Source organism: Nothobranchius furzeri, chromosome 6 (genome assembly GCF_043380555.1).
Source record: "Nothobranchius furzeri strain GRZ-AD chromosome 6, NfurGRZ-RIMD1, whole genome shotgun sequence".
Classification (NCBI taxonomy): Eukaryota; Metazoa; Chordata; class Actinopteri; order Cyprinodontiformes; family Nothobranchiidae; genus Nothobranchius; species Nothobranchius furzeri.
The window spans coordinates 18,853,990-18,869,477 of NC_091746.1; positions in this window are offsets into that span (position 1 = coordinate 18,853,990).

The window sequence follows — 15,488 nt, forward strand, 5'->3', positions numbered from 1 at the left end:
AACCCTAAGTGCTAATGACTCCATTCCTTTTTGAGGTAATAGGGGCTGTTAATTGGAGTACTCTAAAACAAACCTGACCTCTCTAGGATATTCAGAAGCCAAGTTATAAGCCCACAAATGTGTAACTGGACTACTTTTTTAAAGTGACACCAGGCCCGGTGACCTTTGGGTCATGGTTTGACCCCCTATAGGAATGTGCGATCATCATGAAACGTTCAGATTACTTACAACTCAATAGATTCTACCTTCTTGAAACGTTTCAGCCTGATTGGACCTTATTTTCACACAAATGGACCCAGAATGATGTGAAATTGTGCTTCGTGCAACATAATTCTGGGTGCCATTTCCAAACCATAAGTGCTAATGACTCCATTCCTTTTTAAGATTGTAGGGGCTGTTGATTGGAGTACACTAAAACAAACCTGATCTCTCTAGGACATTCAGAAGCCAAGTTATAAGCCCACAAATGTGTAACTGGACTACTTTTTTAAAGTGACACCAGGCCCGGTGAACTTTGGGTCATGGTTTGACCCCCTATAGGAATGGGCGATCATCATGAAACGTTCAGTTCACTTACAACTCAATAGATTCTTCCTTCTTGTAAGGTTTCAGCCTGATTGGACCTTGTTTTCACACAAATGGACCCAGAATGATGTGAAATTGTGCTTCGTGCAACATAATTCTGGGTGCCATTTACAAACCATAAGTGCTAATGACTCCATTCCTTTTTGTGGTTGTAGGGACTGTTGATTGGAGTACACTAAAACAAACCTGATCTCTCTAGGACATTCAGAAGCCAAGTTATAAGCCCACAAATGTGTAACTGGACTACTTCTTTAAATTGACACCAGATCCGATGACCTTTGGGACATGGTTTGACCCCCTATAGGAATGTGCGATCATCATGAAACGTTCAGATCACTTACAACTCAATAGATTCTACCTTCTTGTAACGTTTCAGCCTGATTGGACCTTGTTTTCACACAAATGGACCCAGAATGATGTCAAATTGTGCTTCGTGCAACATAATTCTGGGTGCCATTTACAAACCATAAGTGCTAATGACTCCATTCCTTTTTGTGGTTGTAGGGGCTGTTGATTGGAGTACACTAAAACAAACCTGACCTCTCTAGGACATTCAGAAGCCAAGTTATAAGCCCACAAAGGTGTAACTGGACTACTTCTTTAAAGTGACACCAGGCCCGGTGACCTTTGGAACATGGTTTTACCCCCTATAGGAATGTGCGATCATCATGAAACATTCAGATCACTTACAACTCAATAGATTCTACCTTCTTGTAACGTTTCAGCCTGATTGGACCATGTTTTCACACAAATGGACCCAGAATGATGTGAAATTGTGCTTCGTGCAACATAATTCTGGGTGCCATTTACAAACCATAAGTGCTAATGACTCCATTCCTTTTTGTGGTTGTAGGGGCTGTTGATTGGAGTACACTAAAACAAACCTGACCTATCTAGGACATTCAGAAGCCAAGTTATAAGCCCACAAAGGTGTAACCGGACTACTTCTTTAAAGTGACACCAGATCCGGTGACCTTTGGGACATGGTTTGACCCCCTATAGGAATGTGCGATCATCATGAAACATTCAGATCACTTACAACTCAATAGATTCTACCTTCTTGTAACGTTTCAGCCTGATTGGACCTTGTTTTCACTCAAATGGACCCAGAATGATGTGAAATTGTGCTTCGTGCAACATAATTCTGGGTGCCATTTACAAACCATAAGTGCTAATGACTCCATTCCTTTTTGAGGTAATAGGGGGTGTTAATTGGAGTACTCTAAAACAAACCTGACCTCTCTAGGATATGCAGAAGCCAAGTTATAAGCCCACAAATGTGTAACTGGACTACTTTTTTAAAGTGACACCAGGCCCGGTGACCTTTGGGACATGGTTTGACCCCTTATAGGAATGTGCGATCATCATGAAACGTTCAGATCACTTACAACTCAATAGATTCTACCTTCTTGTAACGTTTCAGCCTGATTGGACCTTGTTTTCACACAAATGGTCCCAGAATGATGTGAAATTGTGCTTCGTGCAACATAATTCTGGGTGCCATTTACAAACCATAAGTGCTAATGACTCCATTCCTTTTTGTGGTTGTAGCGGCTGTTGATTGGAGTACACTAAAACAAACCTGACCTCTCTAGGACATTCAGAAGCCAAGTTATAAGCCCACAAAGGTGTAACTGGACTACTTCTTTAAAGTGACACCAGGCCCGGTGACCTTTGGGACATGGTTTTACCCCCTATAGGAATGTGCGATCATCATGAAACATTCAGATCACTTACAACTCAATAGATTCTACCTTCTTGTAACGTTTCAGCCTGATTGGACCTTGTTTTCACACAAATGGACCCAGAATGATGTGAAATTGTGCTTCGTGCAACATAATTCTGGGTGCCATTTACAAACCATAAGTGCTAATGACTCCATTCATTTTTGTGATTGTAGGGGCTGTTGATTGGAGTACACTAAAACAAACCTGACCTCTCTAGGACATTCAGAAGCCAAGTTATAAGCCCACAAAGTTGTAACTGGACTTCTTCTTTAATTGACACCAGGCCCGGTGACCTTTGGGACATGGTTTTACCCCCTATAGGAATGTGCGATCATCATGAAACGTTCAGATCACTTACAACTCAATAGATTCTACCTTCCTGTAACATTTCTGCCTGATTGGACCTTGTTTTCACACAAATAAACCCAGAATGATGTGAAATTGTGCTTCGTGCAACATAATTCTGGGTGCCATTTAAAAACCATAAGTGCTAATGACTCCATTCCTTTTTGAGGTAATGGCGGCTGTTAATTGGAGTACTCTAAAACAAACCTGACCTCTCTAGGATATTCAGAAGCCAAGTTATAAGCCCACAAATGTGTAACTGGACTACTTCTTTAAAGTGACACCAGGCCCGGTGACCTTTGGGACATGGTTTGACCCCCTATAGGAATGTGCGATCATCATGAAACGTTCATATCACTTACAACTCAATAGATTCTACCTTCCTGTAACGTTTCAGCCTGATTGTACCTTGTTTTCACACAAATGAACCCAGAATGATGTGAAATTGTGCTTCATGCAACATAATTCTGGGTGCCATTTAAAAATCATAAGTGCTAATGACTCCATTCCTTTTTGGGGTAATGGGGGCTGTTAACTGGAGTACTCTAAAACAAACCTGACCTCTCTAGGACATTCAGAAGCCAAGTTATAAGCCCACAAAGGTGTAACTGGACTACTTCTTTAAAGTGACACCAGATCCGGTGACCTTTGGGACATGGTTTGACCCCCTATAGGAATGTGTGATCATCATGAAACGTTCAGATCACTTACAACTAAATAGATTCTACCTTCTTGTAACTTTTCAGCCTGATTGGACCTTGTTTTCACACAAATGGACCCAGAATGATGTGAAATTGTGCTTCGTGCAACATAATTCTGGGTGCCATTTACAAACCATAAGTGCTAATGACTCCATTCCTTTTTGTGGTTGTAGGGGCTGTTGATTGGAGTACACTAAAACAAACCTGATCTCTCTAGGACATTCAGAAGCCAAGTTATAAGCCCACAAATGTGTAACTGGACTACTTCTTTAAATTGACACCAGATCCGGTGACCTTTGGGACATGGTTTGACCCCCTTAGGAAAGTGCTATCATCATGAAACGTTCAGATCACTTACAACTCAATAGATTCTACCTTCCTGTAACGTTTCTGCCTGATTTGACCTTGTTTTCACACAAATGAACCAAGAATGATGTGAAATTGTGCTTCATGCAACATAATTCTGGGTGCCATTTAAAAACCATAAGTGCTAATGACTCCATTCCTTTTTGAGGTAATGGGGGCTGTTAATTGGAGTACTCTAAAACAAACCTGACCTCTCTAGGATATTCAGAAGCCAAGTTATAAGCCCACAAATGTGTAACTGGACTACTTCTTTTAAGTGACACCAGGCCCGGTGACCTTTGGGACATGGTTTTACCCCCTATAGGAATGTGCGATCATCATGAAACGTTCAGATTACTTACAACTCAATAGATTCTACCTTCTTGTAACGTTTCAGCCTGATTGGACCTTATTTTCACACAAATGGACCCAGAATGATGTGAAATTGTGCTTCGTGCAACATAATTCTGGGTACCATTTACAAACCATAAGTGCTAATGACTCCATTCCTTTTTGTGGTTGTAGTGGCTGTTTTTTGGAGTACACTAAAACAAACCTGACCTCTCTAAGACATTCAGAAGCCAAGTTATAAGCCCACAAAGGTGTAACTGGACTACTTCTTTAAAGTGACACCAGGCCCGGTGACCTTTCGGACATGGTTTTACCCCCTATAGGAATGTGCGATCATCATAAAACATTCAGATCACTTACAACTCAATAGATTCTACCTTCTTGTAACGTTTCAGCCTGATTGGACCTTGTTTTCAGACAAATGGACCCAGAATGATGTGAAATTGTGCTTCGTGCAACATAATTCTGGGTGCAAATTACAAACCATAAGTGCTAATGACTCCATTCCTTTTTGTGATTGTAAGGGCTGTTGACTGGAGTACACTAAAACAAACCTGACCTCTCTAGGACATTCAGAAGCCAAGTTATAAGCCCACAAAGGTGTAACTGGACTACTTCTTTAAAGTGACACCAGGCCCGGTGACCTTTGGGACATGGTTTTACCCCCTATAGGAATGTGCGATCATCATGAAACATTCAGATCACTTACAACTCAATAGATTCTACCTTCTTGTAACGTTTCAGCCTGATTGGACCTTGTTTTCACACAAATGGACCCAGAATGATGTGAAATTGTGCTTCGTGCAACATAATTCTGGGTGCCATTTACAAACCATAAGTGCTAATGACTCCATTCCTTTTTGTGGTTGTAGGGGCTGTTGATTGGGGTACACTAAAACAAACCTGACCTCTCTAGGACATTCAGAAGCCAAGTTATAAGCCCACAAAGGTGTAACTGGACTACTTCTTTAAAGTGACACCAGGCCCGGTGACCTTTGGGACATGGTTTGACACCCTCTAGGAATGTGCGATCATCATGAAACGTTCAGATCACTTACAACTCAATAGATTCTACCTTCTTGTAAGGTTTCAGCCTGATTGGACCTTGTTTTCACACAAATGGTCCCAGAATGATGTGAAATTGTGCTTCGTGCAACATGATTCTGGGTGCCATTTACAAACCATAAGTGCTAATGACTCCATTCATTTTTGTGATTGTAGGGGCTGTTGATTGGAGTACACTAAAACAAACCTGACCTCTCTAGGACATTCAGAAGCCAAGTTATAAGCCCACAAAGGTGTAACTGGACTTCTTCTTTAAGTTACACCAGGCCCGGTGACCTTTGGGACATGGTTTTACCCCCTATAGGAATGTGCGATCATCATGAAACGTTCAGATCACTTACAACTCAATAGATTCTACCTTCCTGTAACATTTCTGCCTGATTGGACCTTGTTTTCACACAAATGAACCCAGAATGATGTGAAATTGTGCTTCGTGCAACATAATTCTGGGTGCCATTTAAAAACCATAAGTGCTAATGACTCCATTCCTTTTTGAGGTAATGGGGGCTGTTAATTGGAGTACTCTAAAACAAACCTGACCTCTCTAGGATATTCAGAAGCCAAGTTATAAGCCCACAAATGTGTAACTGGACTACTTCTTTAAAGTGACACCAGGCCTGGTGACCTTTGGGACATGGTTTGACCCCCTTAGGAAAGTGCTATCATCATGAAACGTTCAGATCACTTACAACTCAATAGATTCTACCTTCTTGTAACGTTTCAGCCTGATTGGACCTTGTTTTCACACAAATGGACCCAGAATGATGTGAAATTGTGCTTCGTGCAACATGATTCTGGGTGCCATTTACAAACCATAAGTGCTAATGACTCCATTCCTTTTTGGGGTAATGGGTGCTGTTAATTGGAGTACTCTAAAAAAAACTGACCTCTCTAGGACATTCAGAAGCCAAGTTATAAGCCCACAAATGTGTAACTGGACTACTTCTTTAAAGTGACACCAGATCCGGTGACCTTTGGGATATGGTTTGACCCCCTATAGGAATGTGCGATCATCATGAAACGTTCAGATCACTTACAACTCAATAGATTCTACCTTCCTGTAATGTTTCTGCCTGATTTGACCTTGTTTTCACACAAATGAACCCAGAATGATGTGAAATTGTGCTTCATGCAACATAATTCTGGGTGCCATTTAAAAACCATAAGTGCTAATGACTCCATTCCTTTTTGAGGTAATGGGGGCTGTTAATTGGAGTACTCTAAAACAAACCTGACCTCTCTAGGATATTCAGAAGCCAAGTTATAAGCCCACAAATGTGTAACTGGACTACTTCTTTAAAGTGACACCAGGCCCGGTGACCTTTGGGACATGGTTTGACCCCCTATAGGAATGTGTGATCATCATGAAACGTTCAGATCACTTACAACTTAATAGATTCTTCCAGCCTCTTCTTGATGGCGGGGTGGAGGAGCTGCAGCCAGCCTCGAACAGCTGATGGCGGGGTGCAGGAGCTGCAGGCAGCCTCCAGCAGCCAGCCCCCAGCAGCTGGTGGCGGTGTGGAGGAGCAGCAGCCAGCCTCCAGCAGCCAGCCCCCAGCAGCTGGTGGCGGTGTGTGTTTAGGTCCCTGCGGGGTGGGAGAGCTATATCCCGGGTCAGACCTGGTCTATAGCAGAGCTCAGCAGCCTCCAGCAGCTGATGGCAGTGTGTGTTTAAGTCCCTGCCTGGTGGGAGAGCTGAAACCTGGGTCGGACCTGGTCTATAGCAGAGATCAGCAGCCTCCAGAAGCTGATGGCAGTGTGTGTTTAGGTCCCTGCGGGGTGGGAGAGCTATATCCTGGGTCGGACCTGGTCTATAGCAGAGCTCAGCAGCCTCCAGCAGCTGATGGCAGTGTGTGTTTAAGTCCCTGCCTGGTGGGAGAGCTGAAACCTGGGTCGGACCTGGTCTATAGAAGAGCTCAGCAGCCTCCAGCAGCTGATGGCAGTGTGTGTTTAAGTCCCTGCCTGGTGGGAGAGCTGAAACCTGGGTCGGACCTGGTCTATAGCAGAGCTCAGCAGCCTCCAGAAGCTGATGGCAGTGTGTGTTTAAGTCCCTGCGGGGTGGGAGAGCTATATCCCGGGTCGGACCTGGTCTATAGCAGAGCTCAGCAGCCTCCAGCAGCTGATGGCAGTGTGTGTTTAAGTCCCTGCCTGGTGGGAGAGCTGAAACCTGGGTCGGACCTGGTCTATAGAAGAGCTCAGCAGCCTCCAGCAGCTGATGGCAGTGTGTCTTTAAGTCCCTGCCTGGTGGGAGAGCTGAAACCTGGGTCGGACCTGGTCTATAGCAGAGCTCAGCAGCCTCCAGCAGCTGATGGCAGTGTGTGTTTAAGTCCCTGCCTGGTGGGAGAGCTGAAACCTGGGTCGGACCTGGTCTATAGCAGAGCTCAGCAGCCTCCAGCAGCTGATGGCAGTGTGTGTTTAAGTCCCTGCCTGGTGGGAGAGCTGAAACCTGGGTCGGACCTGGTCTATAGCAGAGCTCAGCAGCCTCCAGAAGCTGATGGCAGTGTGTGTTTAGGTCCCTGCGGGGTGGGAGAGCTATATCCCGGGTCGGACCTGGTCTATAGCAGAGCTCAGCAGCCTCCAGCAGCTGATGGCAGTGTGTGTTTAAGTCCCTGCCTGGTGGGAGAGCTGAAACCTGGGTCGGACCTGGTCTATAGAAGAGCTCAGCAGCCTCCAGCAGCTGATGGCAGTGTGTCTTTAAGTCCCTGCCTGGTGGGAGAGCTGAAACCTGGGTCGGACCTGGTCTATAGCAGAGCTCAGCAGCCTCCAGAAGCTGATGGCAGTGTGTGTTTAGGTCCCTGCGGGGTGGGAGAGCTATATCCCGGGTCGGACCTGGTCTATAGCAGAGCTCAGCAGCCTCCAGCAGCTGATGGCAGTGTGTGTTTAAGTCCCTGCCTGGTGGGAGAGCTGAAACCTGGGTCGGACCTGGTCTATAGCAGAGCTCAGCAGCCTCCAGAAGCTGATGGCAGTGTGTGTTTAGGTCCCTGCGGGGTGGGAGAGCTATATCCCGGGTCGGACCTGGTCTATAGCAGAGCTCAGCAGCCTCCAGCAGCTGATGGCAGTGTGTGTTTAAGTCCCTGCCTGGTGGGAGAGCTGAAACCTGGGTCGGACCTGGTCTATAGAAGAGCTCAGCAGCCTCCAGCAGCTGATGGCAGTGTGTCTTTAAGTCCCTGCCTGGTGGGAGAGCTGAAACCTGGGTCGGACCTGGTCTATAGCAGAGCTCAGCAGCCTCCAGAAGCTGATGGCAGTGTGTGTTTAGGTCCCTGCAGGGTGGGAGAGCTATATCCCGGGTCGGACCTGGTCTATAGCAGAGCTCAGCAGCCTCCAGCAGCTGATGGCAGTGTGTCTTTAAGTCCCTGCCTGGTGGGAGAGCTGAAACCTGGGTCGGACCTGGTCTATAGAAGAGCTCAGCAGCCTCCAGCAGCTGATGGCAGTGTGTCTTTAAGTCCCTGCCTGGTGGGAGAGCTGAAACCTGGGTCGGACCTGGTCTATAGCAGAGCTCAGCAGCCTCCAGAAGCTGATGGCAGTGTGTGTTTAGGTCCCTGCGGGGTGGGAGAGCTATATCCCGGGTCGGACCTGGTCTATAGCAGAGCTCAGCAGCCTCCAGCAGCTGATGGCAGTGTGTGTTTAAGTCCCTGCCTGGTGGGAGAGCTGAAACCTGGGTCGGACCTGGTCTAAGGAAGAGCTCAGCAGCCTCCAGCAGCTGATGGCAGTGTGTGTTTAAGTCCCTGCCTGGTGGGAGAGCTATATCCCGGGTCGGACCTGGTCTATAGCAGAGCTCAGCAGCCTCCAGCAGCTGATGGCAGTGTGTGTTTAAGTCCCTGCCTGGTGGGAGAGCTGAAACCTGGGTCGGACCTGGTCTATAGAAGAGCTCAGCAGCCTCCAGCAGCTGATGGCAGTGTGTCTTTAAGTCCCTGCCTGGTGGGAGAGCTGAAACCTGGGTCGGACCTGGTCTATAGCAGAGCTCAGCAGCCTCCAGAAGCTGATGGCAGTGTGTGTTTAGGTCCCTGCGGGGTGGGAGAGCTATATCCCGGGTCGGACCTGGTCTATAGCAGAGCTCAGCAGCCTCCAGCAGCTGATGGCAGTGTGTCTTTAAGTCCCTGCCTGGTGGGAGAGCTGAAACCTGGGTCGGACCTGGTCTATAGAAGAGCTCAGCAGCCTCCAGCAGCTGATGGCAGTGTGTCTTTAAGTCCCTGCCTGGTGGGAGAGCTGAAACCTGGGTCGGACCTGGTCTATAGCAGAGCTCAGCAGCCTCCAGAAGCTGATGGCAGTGTGTGTTTAGGTCCCTGCGGGGTGGGAGAGCTATATCCCGGGTCGGACCTGGTCTATAGCAGAGCTCAGCAGCCTCCAGCAGCTGATGGCAGTGTGTGTTTAAGTCCCTGCCTGGTGGGAGAGCTGAAACCTGGGTCGGACCTGGTCTATAGAAGAGCTCAGCAGCCTCCAGCAGCTGATGGCAGTGTGTCTTTAAGTCCCTGCCTGGTGGGAGAGCTGAAACCTGGGTCGGACCTGGTCTATAGCAGAGCTCAGCAGCCTCCAGAAGCTGATGGCAGTGTGTGTTTAAGTCCCTGCCTGGTGGGAGAGCTGAAACCTGGGTCGGACCTGGTCTATAGCAGAGCTCAGCAGCCTCCAGAAGCTGATGGCAGTGTGTGTTTAGGTCCCTGCAGGGTGGGAGAGCTATATCCCGGGTCGGACCTGGTCTATAGCAGAGCTCAGCAGCCTCCAGCAGCTGATGGCAGTGTGTCTTTAAGTCCCTGCCTGGTGGGAGAGCTGAAACCTGGGTCGGACCTGGTCTATAGAAGAGCTCAGCAGCCTCCAGCAGCTGATGGCAGTGTGTCTTTAAGTCCCTGCCTGGTGGGAGAGCTGAAACCTGGGTCGGACCTGGTCTATAGCAGAGCTCAGCAGCCTCCAGAAGCTGATGGCAGTGTGTGTTTAGGTCCCTGCGGGGTGGGAGAGCTATATCCCGGGTCGGACCTGGTCTATAGCAGAGCTCAGCAGCCTCCAGCAGCTGATGGCAGTGTGTGTTTAAGTCCCTGCCTGGTGGGAGAGCTGAAACCTGGGTCGGACCTGGTCTAAGGAAGAGCTCAGCAGCCTCCAGCAGCTGATGGCAGTGTGTGTTTAAGTCCCTGCCTGGTGGGAGAGCTATATCCCGGGTCGGACCTGGTCTATAGCAGAGCTCAGCAGCCTCCAGCAGCTGATGGCAGTGTGTGTTTAAGTCCCTGCCTGGTGGGAGAGCTGAAACCTGGGTCGGACCTGGTCTATAGAAGAGCTCAGCAGCCTCCAGCAGCTGATGGCAGTGTGTCTTTAAGTCCCTGCCTGGTGGGAGAGCTGAAACCTGGGTCGGACCTGGTCTATAGCAGAGCTCAGCAGCCTCCAGAAGCTGATGGCAGTGTGTGTTTAGGTCCCTGCGGGGTGGGAGAGCTATATCCCGGGTCGGACCTGGTCTATAGCAGAGCTCAGCAGCCTCCAGCAGCTGATGGCAGTGTGTGTTTAAGTCCCTGCCTGGTGGGAGAGCTGTAACCTGGGTCGGACCTGGTCTATAGCAGAGCTCAGCAGCCTCCAGAAGCTGATGGCAGTGTGTGTTTAGGTCCCTGCGGGGTGGGAGAGCTATATCCCGGGTCGGACCTGGTCTATAGCAGAGCTCAGCAGCCTCCAGCAGCTGATGGCAGTGTGTCTTTAAGTCCCTGCCTGGTGGGAGAGCTGAAACCTGGGTCGGACCTGGTCTATAGAAGAGCTCAGCAGCCTCCAGCAGCTGATGGCAGTGTGTCTTTAAGTCCCTGCCTGGTGGGAGAGCTGAAACCTGGGTCGGACCTGGTCTATAGCAGAGCTCAGCAGCCTCCAGAAGCTGATGGCAGTGTGTGTTTAGGTCCCTGCGGGGTGGGAGAGCTATATCCCGGGTCGGACCTGGTCTATAGCAGAGCTCAGCAGCCTCCAGCAGCTGATGGCAGTGTGTGTTTAAGTCCCTGCCTGGTGGGAGAGCTGAAACCTGGGTCGGACCTGGTCTAAGGAAGAGCTCAGCAGCCTCCAGCAGCTGATGGCAGTGTGTGTTTAAGTCCCTGCCTGGTGGGAGAGCTATATCCCGGGTCGGACCTGGTCTATAGCAGAGCTCAGCAGCCTCCAGCAGCTGATGGCAGTGTGTGTTTAAGTCCCTGCCTGGTGGGAGAGCTGAAACCTGGGTCGGACCTGGTCTATAGAAGAGCTCAGCAGCCTCCAGCAGCTGATGGCAGTGTGTCTTTAAGTCCCTGCCTGGTGGGAGAGCTGAAACCTGGGTCGGACCTGGTCTATAGCAGAGCTCAGCAGCCTCCAGAAGCTGATGGCAGTGTGTGTTTAAGTCCCTGCCTGGTGGGAGAGCTGAAACCTGGGTCGGACCTGGTCTATAGCAGAGCTCAGCAGCCTCCAGAAGCTGATGGCAGTGTGTGTTTAGGTCCCTGCGGGGTGGGAGAGCTATATCCCGGGTCGGACCTGGTCTATAGCAGAGCTCAGCAGCCTCCAGCAGCTGATGGCAGTGTGTGTTTAAGTCCCTGCCTGGTGGGAGAGCTGAAACCTGGGTCGGACCTGGTCTATAGAAGAGCTCAGCAGCCTCCAGCAGCTGATGGCAGTGTGTCTTTAAGTCCCTGCCTGGTGGGAGAGCTGAAACCTGGGTCGGACCTGGTCTATAGCAGAGCTCAGCAGCCTCCAGAAGCTGATGGCAGTGTGTGTTTAGGTCCCTGCGGGGTGGGAGAGCTATATCCCGGGTCGGACCTGGTCTATAGCAGAGCTCAGCAGCCTCCAGCAGCTGATGGCAGTGTGTGTTTAAGTCCCTGCCTGGTGGGAGAGCTGAAACCTGGGTCGGACCTGGTCTATAGCAGAGCTCAGCAGCCTCCAGCAGCTGATGGCAGTGTGTGTTTAAGTCCCTGCCTGGTGGGAGAGCTGAAACCTGGGTCGGACCTGGTCTATAGCAGAGCTCAGCAGCCTCTAGTTAGTGATGGCAGTGTGTGTTTAAGTCCCTGCGTGGTGGGAGAGCTGAGACCTGGGTCGGACCTGGTCTGCAGCAGGGCTCAGCAGCCTCCAGAAGCTGACGGCAGTGTGTGTTTAATTCCTAGTGGGGTGCAGGAGCTGAAACCTGGGTCGGACCTGGTCTTTAGCAGAGCTCAGCAGCCTCCAGTTGCTGATGGCAGTGTGTGTTTAAGTCCCTGCGGGGTGGAGGAGCTGAAACCTGGGTCGGACCTGGCCCGCAGCAGGGCCCATTAGCTTCCAGAAGCTGATGGCAGTGTGTGTTTAAGTCCTAGTGGGCTGCATGAGCTGAAACCTGGGTCGGACCTGCTCTATAGTAGAGCTCAGCAGCCTCCAGAAGCTGATGGCAGTGTGTCTTTAAGTCCCTGCGGGGTGGGATAGCTGAAACCTGGGTCGGACCTGGTCTGCAGCAGGGCCCATCACCCTCCAGAAGCTGATGGCAGTGTGTCTTCCATTCCTAGTGGGGCAGGGGAGCAAAGACCTGGGCAGAGGAGCGCCTGACTGCATCCGATCTGGCCCCTCAGCAGCCCGCTGTGAGCCTTAGAGACCCCCCCCCCCCCCAGCGGGCTCCAGGAACCGGGCCCTGCGTTGGACCCAGCTCAGGCAGGCCCTCCCTCGGGCCCTGCAGCAGGTGGCCCCGTCTAAGCAGTCGAAAACCCCGCGAAAATCGGTGTAGAAACGCCAGAGAGGCGTGGTGCGGTTCCCCCGGCCGGTACCGGGTCCGGACCGGTCCGGAAGTCCACCCAGAACACTGCCTGGGGCTTCTGGGCGGCTCCCCAGGCGCAGGCAGTCGAAAACAGCGTGAAAATCGGTTCAGAATTGACAAAACGGCGACCTCGTCGCTCCAAAAACTAAGTCCAAACTAAGCCTTTCGCTTATCGCTTAACGCTTAAGGCGGTCGGCCTTATGGCCAGTAAATGAAAAGTGCCTGCACCCCTGGAGGTTTTGGAAGGTGCTGGCGATGACCATGCTCAGGTTAGTAGGTGAGGCCATCGGAAAACCAGCGTGAGTTGGCGGGTTTGGGTGGCAATCTATTCCAGGCAGAGTCGACTATCTCTGGGCATCAATTTTGGGATTTTTCCGGCTCTGGTTCTGGGAGAAACGCAGGGGCAAAGTGCACGAGCCGCGGCCGATTTTGGTGGCCTGTCCCTGGGCACAAAGTCTGAGGAGTGTGGGCCTGGTTCTCCGAAAAATACCAGTCTGCTGGAGCTCACTCCCATGGCTCCAGGGTGCACGGCACACCCCCCGGTAGCCGACCAAAGTGCTCTACTCGGGCCAGACTCGGACCCACGACCCGGGGTGAGAACCACAACTACTGGTCATCCTTTTGACCTCCAGGGGGCCCGGCACAGCCTCCCCAGTCCGACGCAAGTGCTCCACTTGGGCTATACTCTGACCCAAGTCCCGGGGCGAGAAGCACAACTACTGGTCATCCTTTAGACCTCCAGGGGGCACGGCACAGCCTCCCTAGTCCGACACAAGTGCTCCACTTGGGCTATACTCTGACCCAAGTCCCGGGGCGAGAACCACAACTACTGGTCATCCTTTAGACCTCCAGGGGGCACGGCACAGCCTCCCTAGTCTGACACTAGTGCTCCACTTGGGCTATACTCTGACCCAAGTCCCGGGGCGAGAACCACAACTACTGGTCATCCTTTAGACCTCCAGGGGGCACGGCACAGTCTCCCTAGTCCGACACAAGTGCTCCACTTGGGCTATACTCTGACCCAAGTCCCGGTGCGAGAACCACAACTACTGGTCATCCTTTAGACCTCCAGGGGGCACGGCACAGCCTCCCTAGTCCGACACAAGTGCTCCACTTGGGCTATACTCTGACCCAAGTCCCGGGGCGAGAACCACAACTACTGGTCATCCTTTAGACCTCCAGGGGGCACGGCACAGCCTCCCTAGTCCGACACAAGTGCTCCACTTGGGCTATACTCTGACCCAAGTCCCGGGGCGAGAACCACAACTACTGTTCATCCTTTAGACCTCCAGGGGGCACGGCACAGCCTCCCTAGTATGACACAAGTGCTCCACTTGGGCTATACTCTGACCCAAGTCCCGGGGCGAGAACCAAAACTACTGGTCATCCTTTAGACCTCCAGGGGGCACGGCACAGTCTCCCTAGTCCGACACAAGTGCTCCACTTGGGCTATACTCTGACCCAAGTCCCGGGGCGAGAACCACAACTACTGGTCATCCTTTAGACCTCCAGGGGGCACGGCACAGCCTCCCTAGTCCGACACAAGTGCTCCACTTGGGCTATACTCTGACCCAAGTCCCGGGGCGAGAACCACAACTACTGGTCATCCTTTAAACCTTCAGGGGGCACGGCACAGCCTCCCTAGTCCGACACAAGTGCTAGACTTGGGCTATACTCTGACCCAAGTCCCGGGGCGAGAACCACAACTACTGGTCATCCTTTAGACCTCCAGGGGGCACGGCACAGCCTCCCTAGTCCGACACAAGTGCTCCACTTGGGCTATACTCTGACCCAAGTCCCGGGGTGAGAACCACAACTACTGGTCATCCTTTTGACCTCATGGTCATCCTTTAGACCTCCAGGGGGCACGGCACAGCCTCCCTAGTCCGACACAATTGCTCCACTTGGGCTATACTCTGACCCAAGTCCCGGGGCGAGAACCACAACTACTGGTCATCCTTTAGACCTCCAGGGGGCACGGCACAGCCTCCCTAGTCCGACACAAGTGCTCCACTTGGGCTATACTCTGACCCAAGTCCCGGGCGAGAACCACAACTACTGGTCATCCTTTTGACCTCATGGTCATCCTTTAGACCTCCAGGGGTCACGGCACAGCCTCCCTAGTCCGACACAAGTGCTCCACTTGGGCTATACTCTGACCCAAGTCCCGGGACGAGAACCACAACTACTGGTCATCCTTTTGACCTCATGGTCATCCTTTAGACCTCCAGGGGGCACGGCACAGCCTCCCTAGTCCGACACAAGTGCTCCACTTGGGCTATACTCTGACCCAAGTCCCGGGCGAGAACCACAACTACTGGTCATCCTTTTGACCTCATGGTCATCCTTTAGACCTCCAGGGGGCACGGCACAGCCTCCCTAGTCCGACACAAGTGCTCCACTTGGGCTATACCCTGACCCAAGTCCCGGGGCTAGAACCACAACTAATGGTCATCCTTTAGACCTCCATGGCAACAGGGGGATGTCAGACCGCAGCTCATCCCAGGGCGAGGCCTCAATAGCAGCTTAGGCTGCACCGTGATCCACCCTTTTGTCCTCTCCCCACAGGATGACCAGAGTGCCGTGTTTATTTTCAAAGTGTCCTCGTAGGATGACCATGAGTGCAGGAAAATTTTCAAAGTCCCTCTGTCGGATGACCATGAGTGCAGAAAAAAT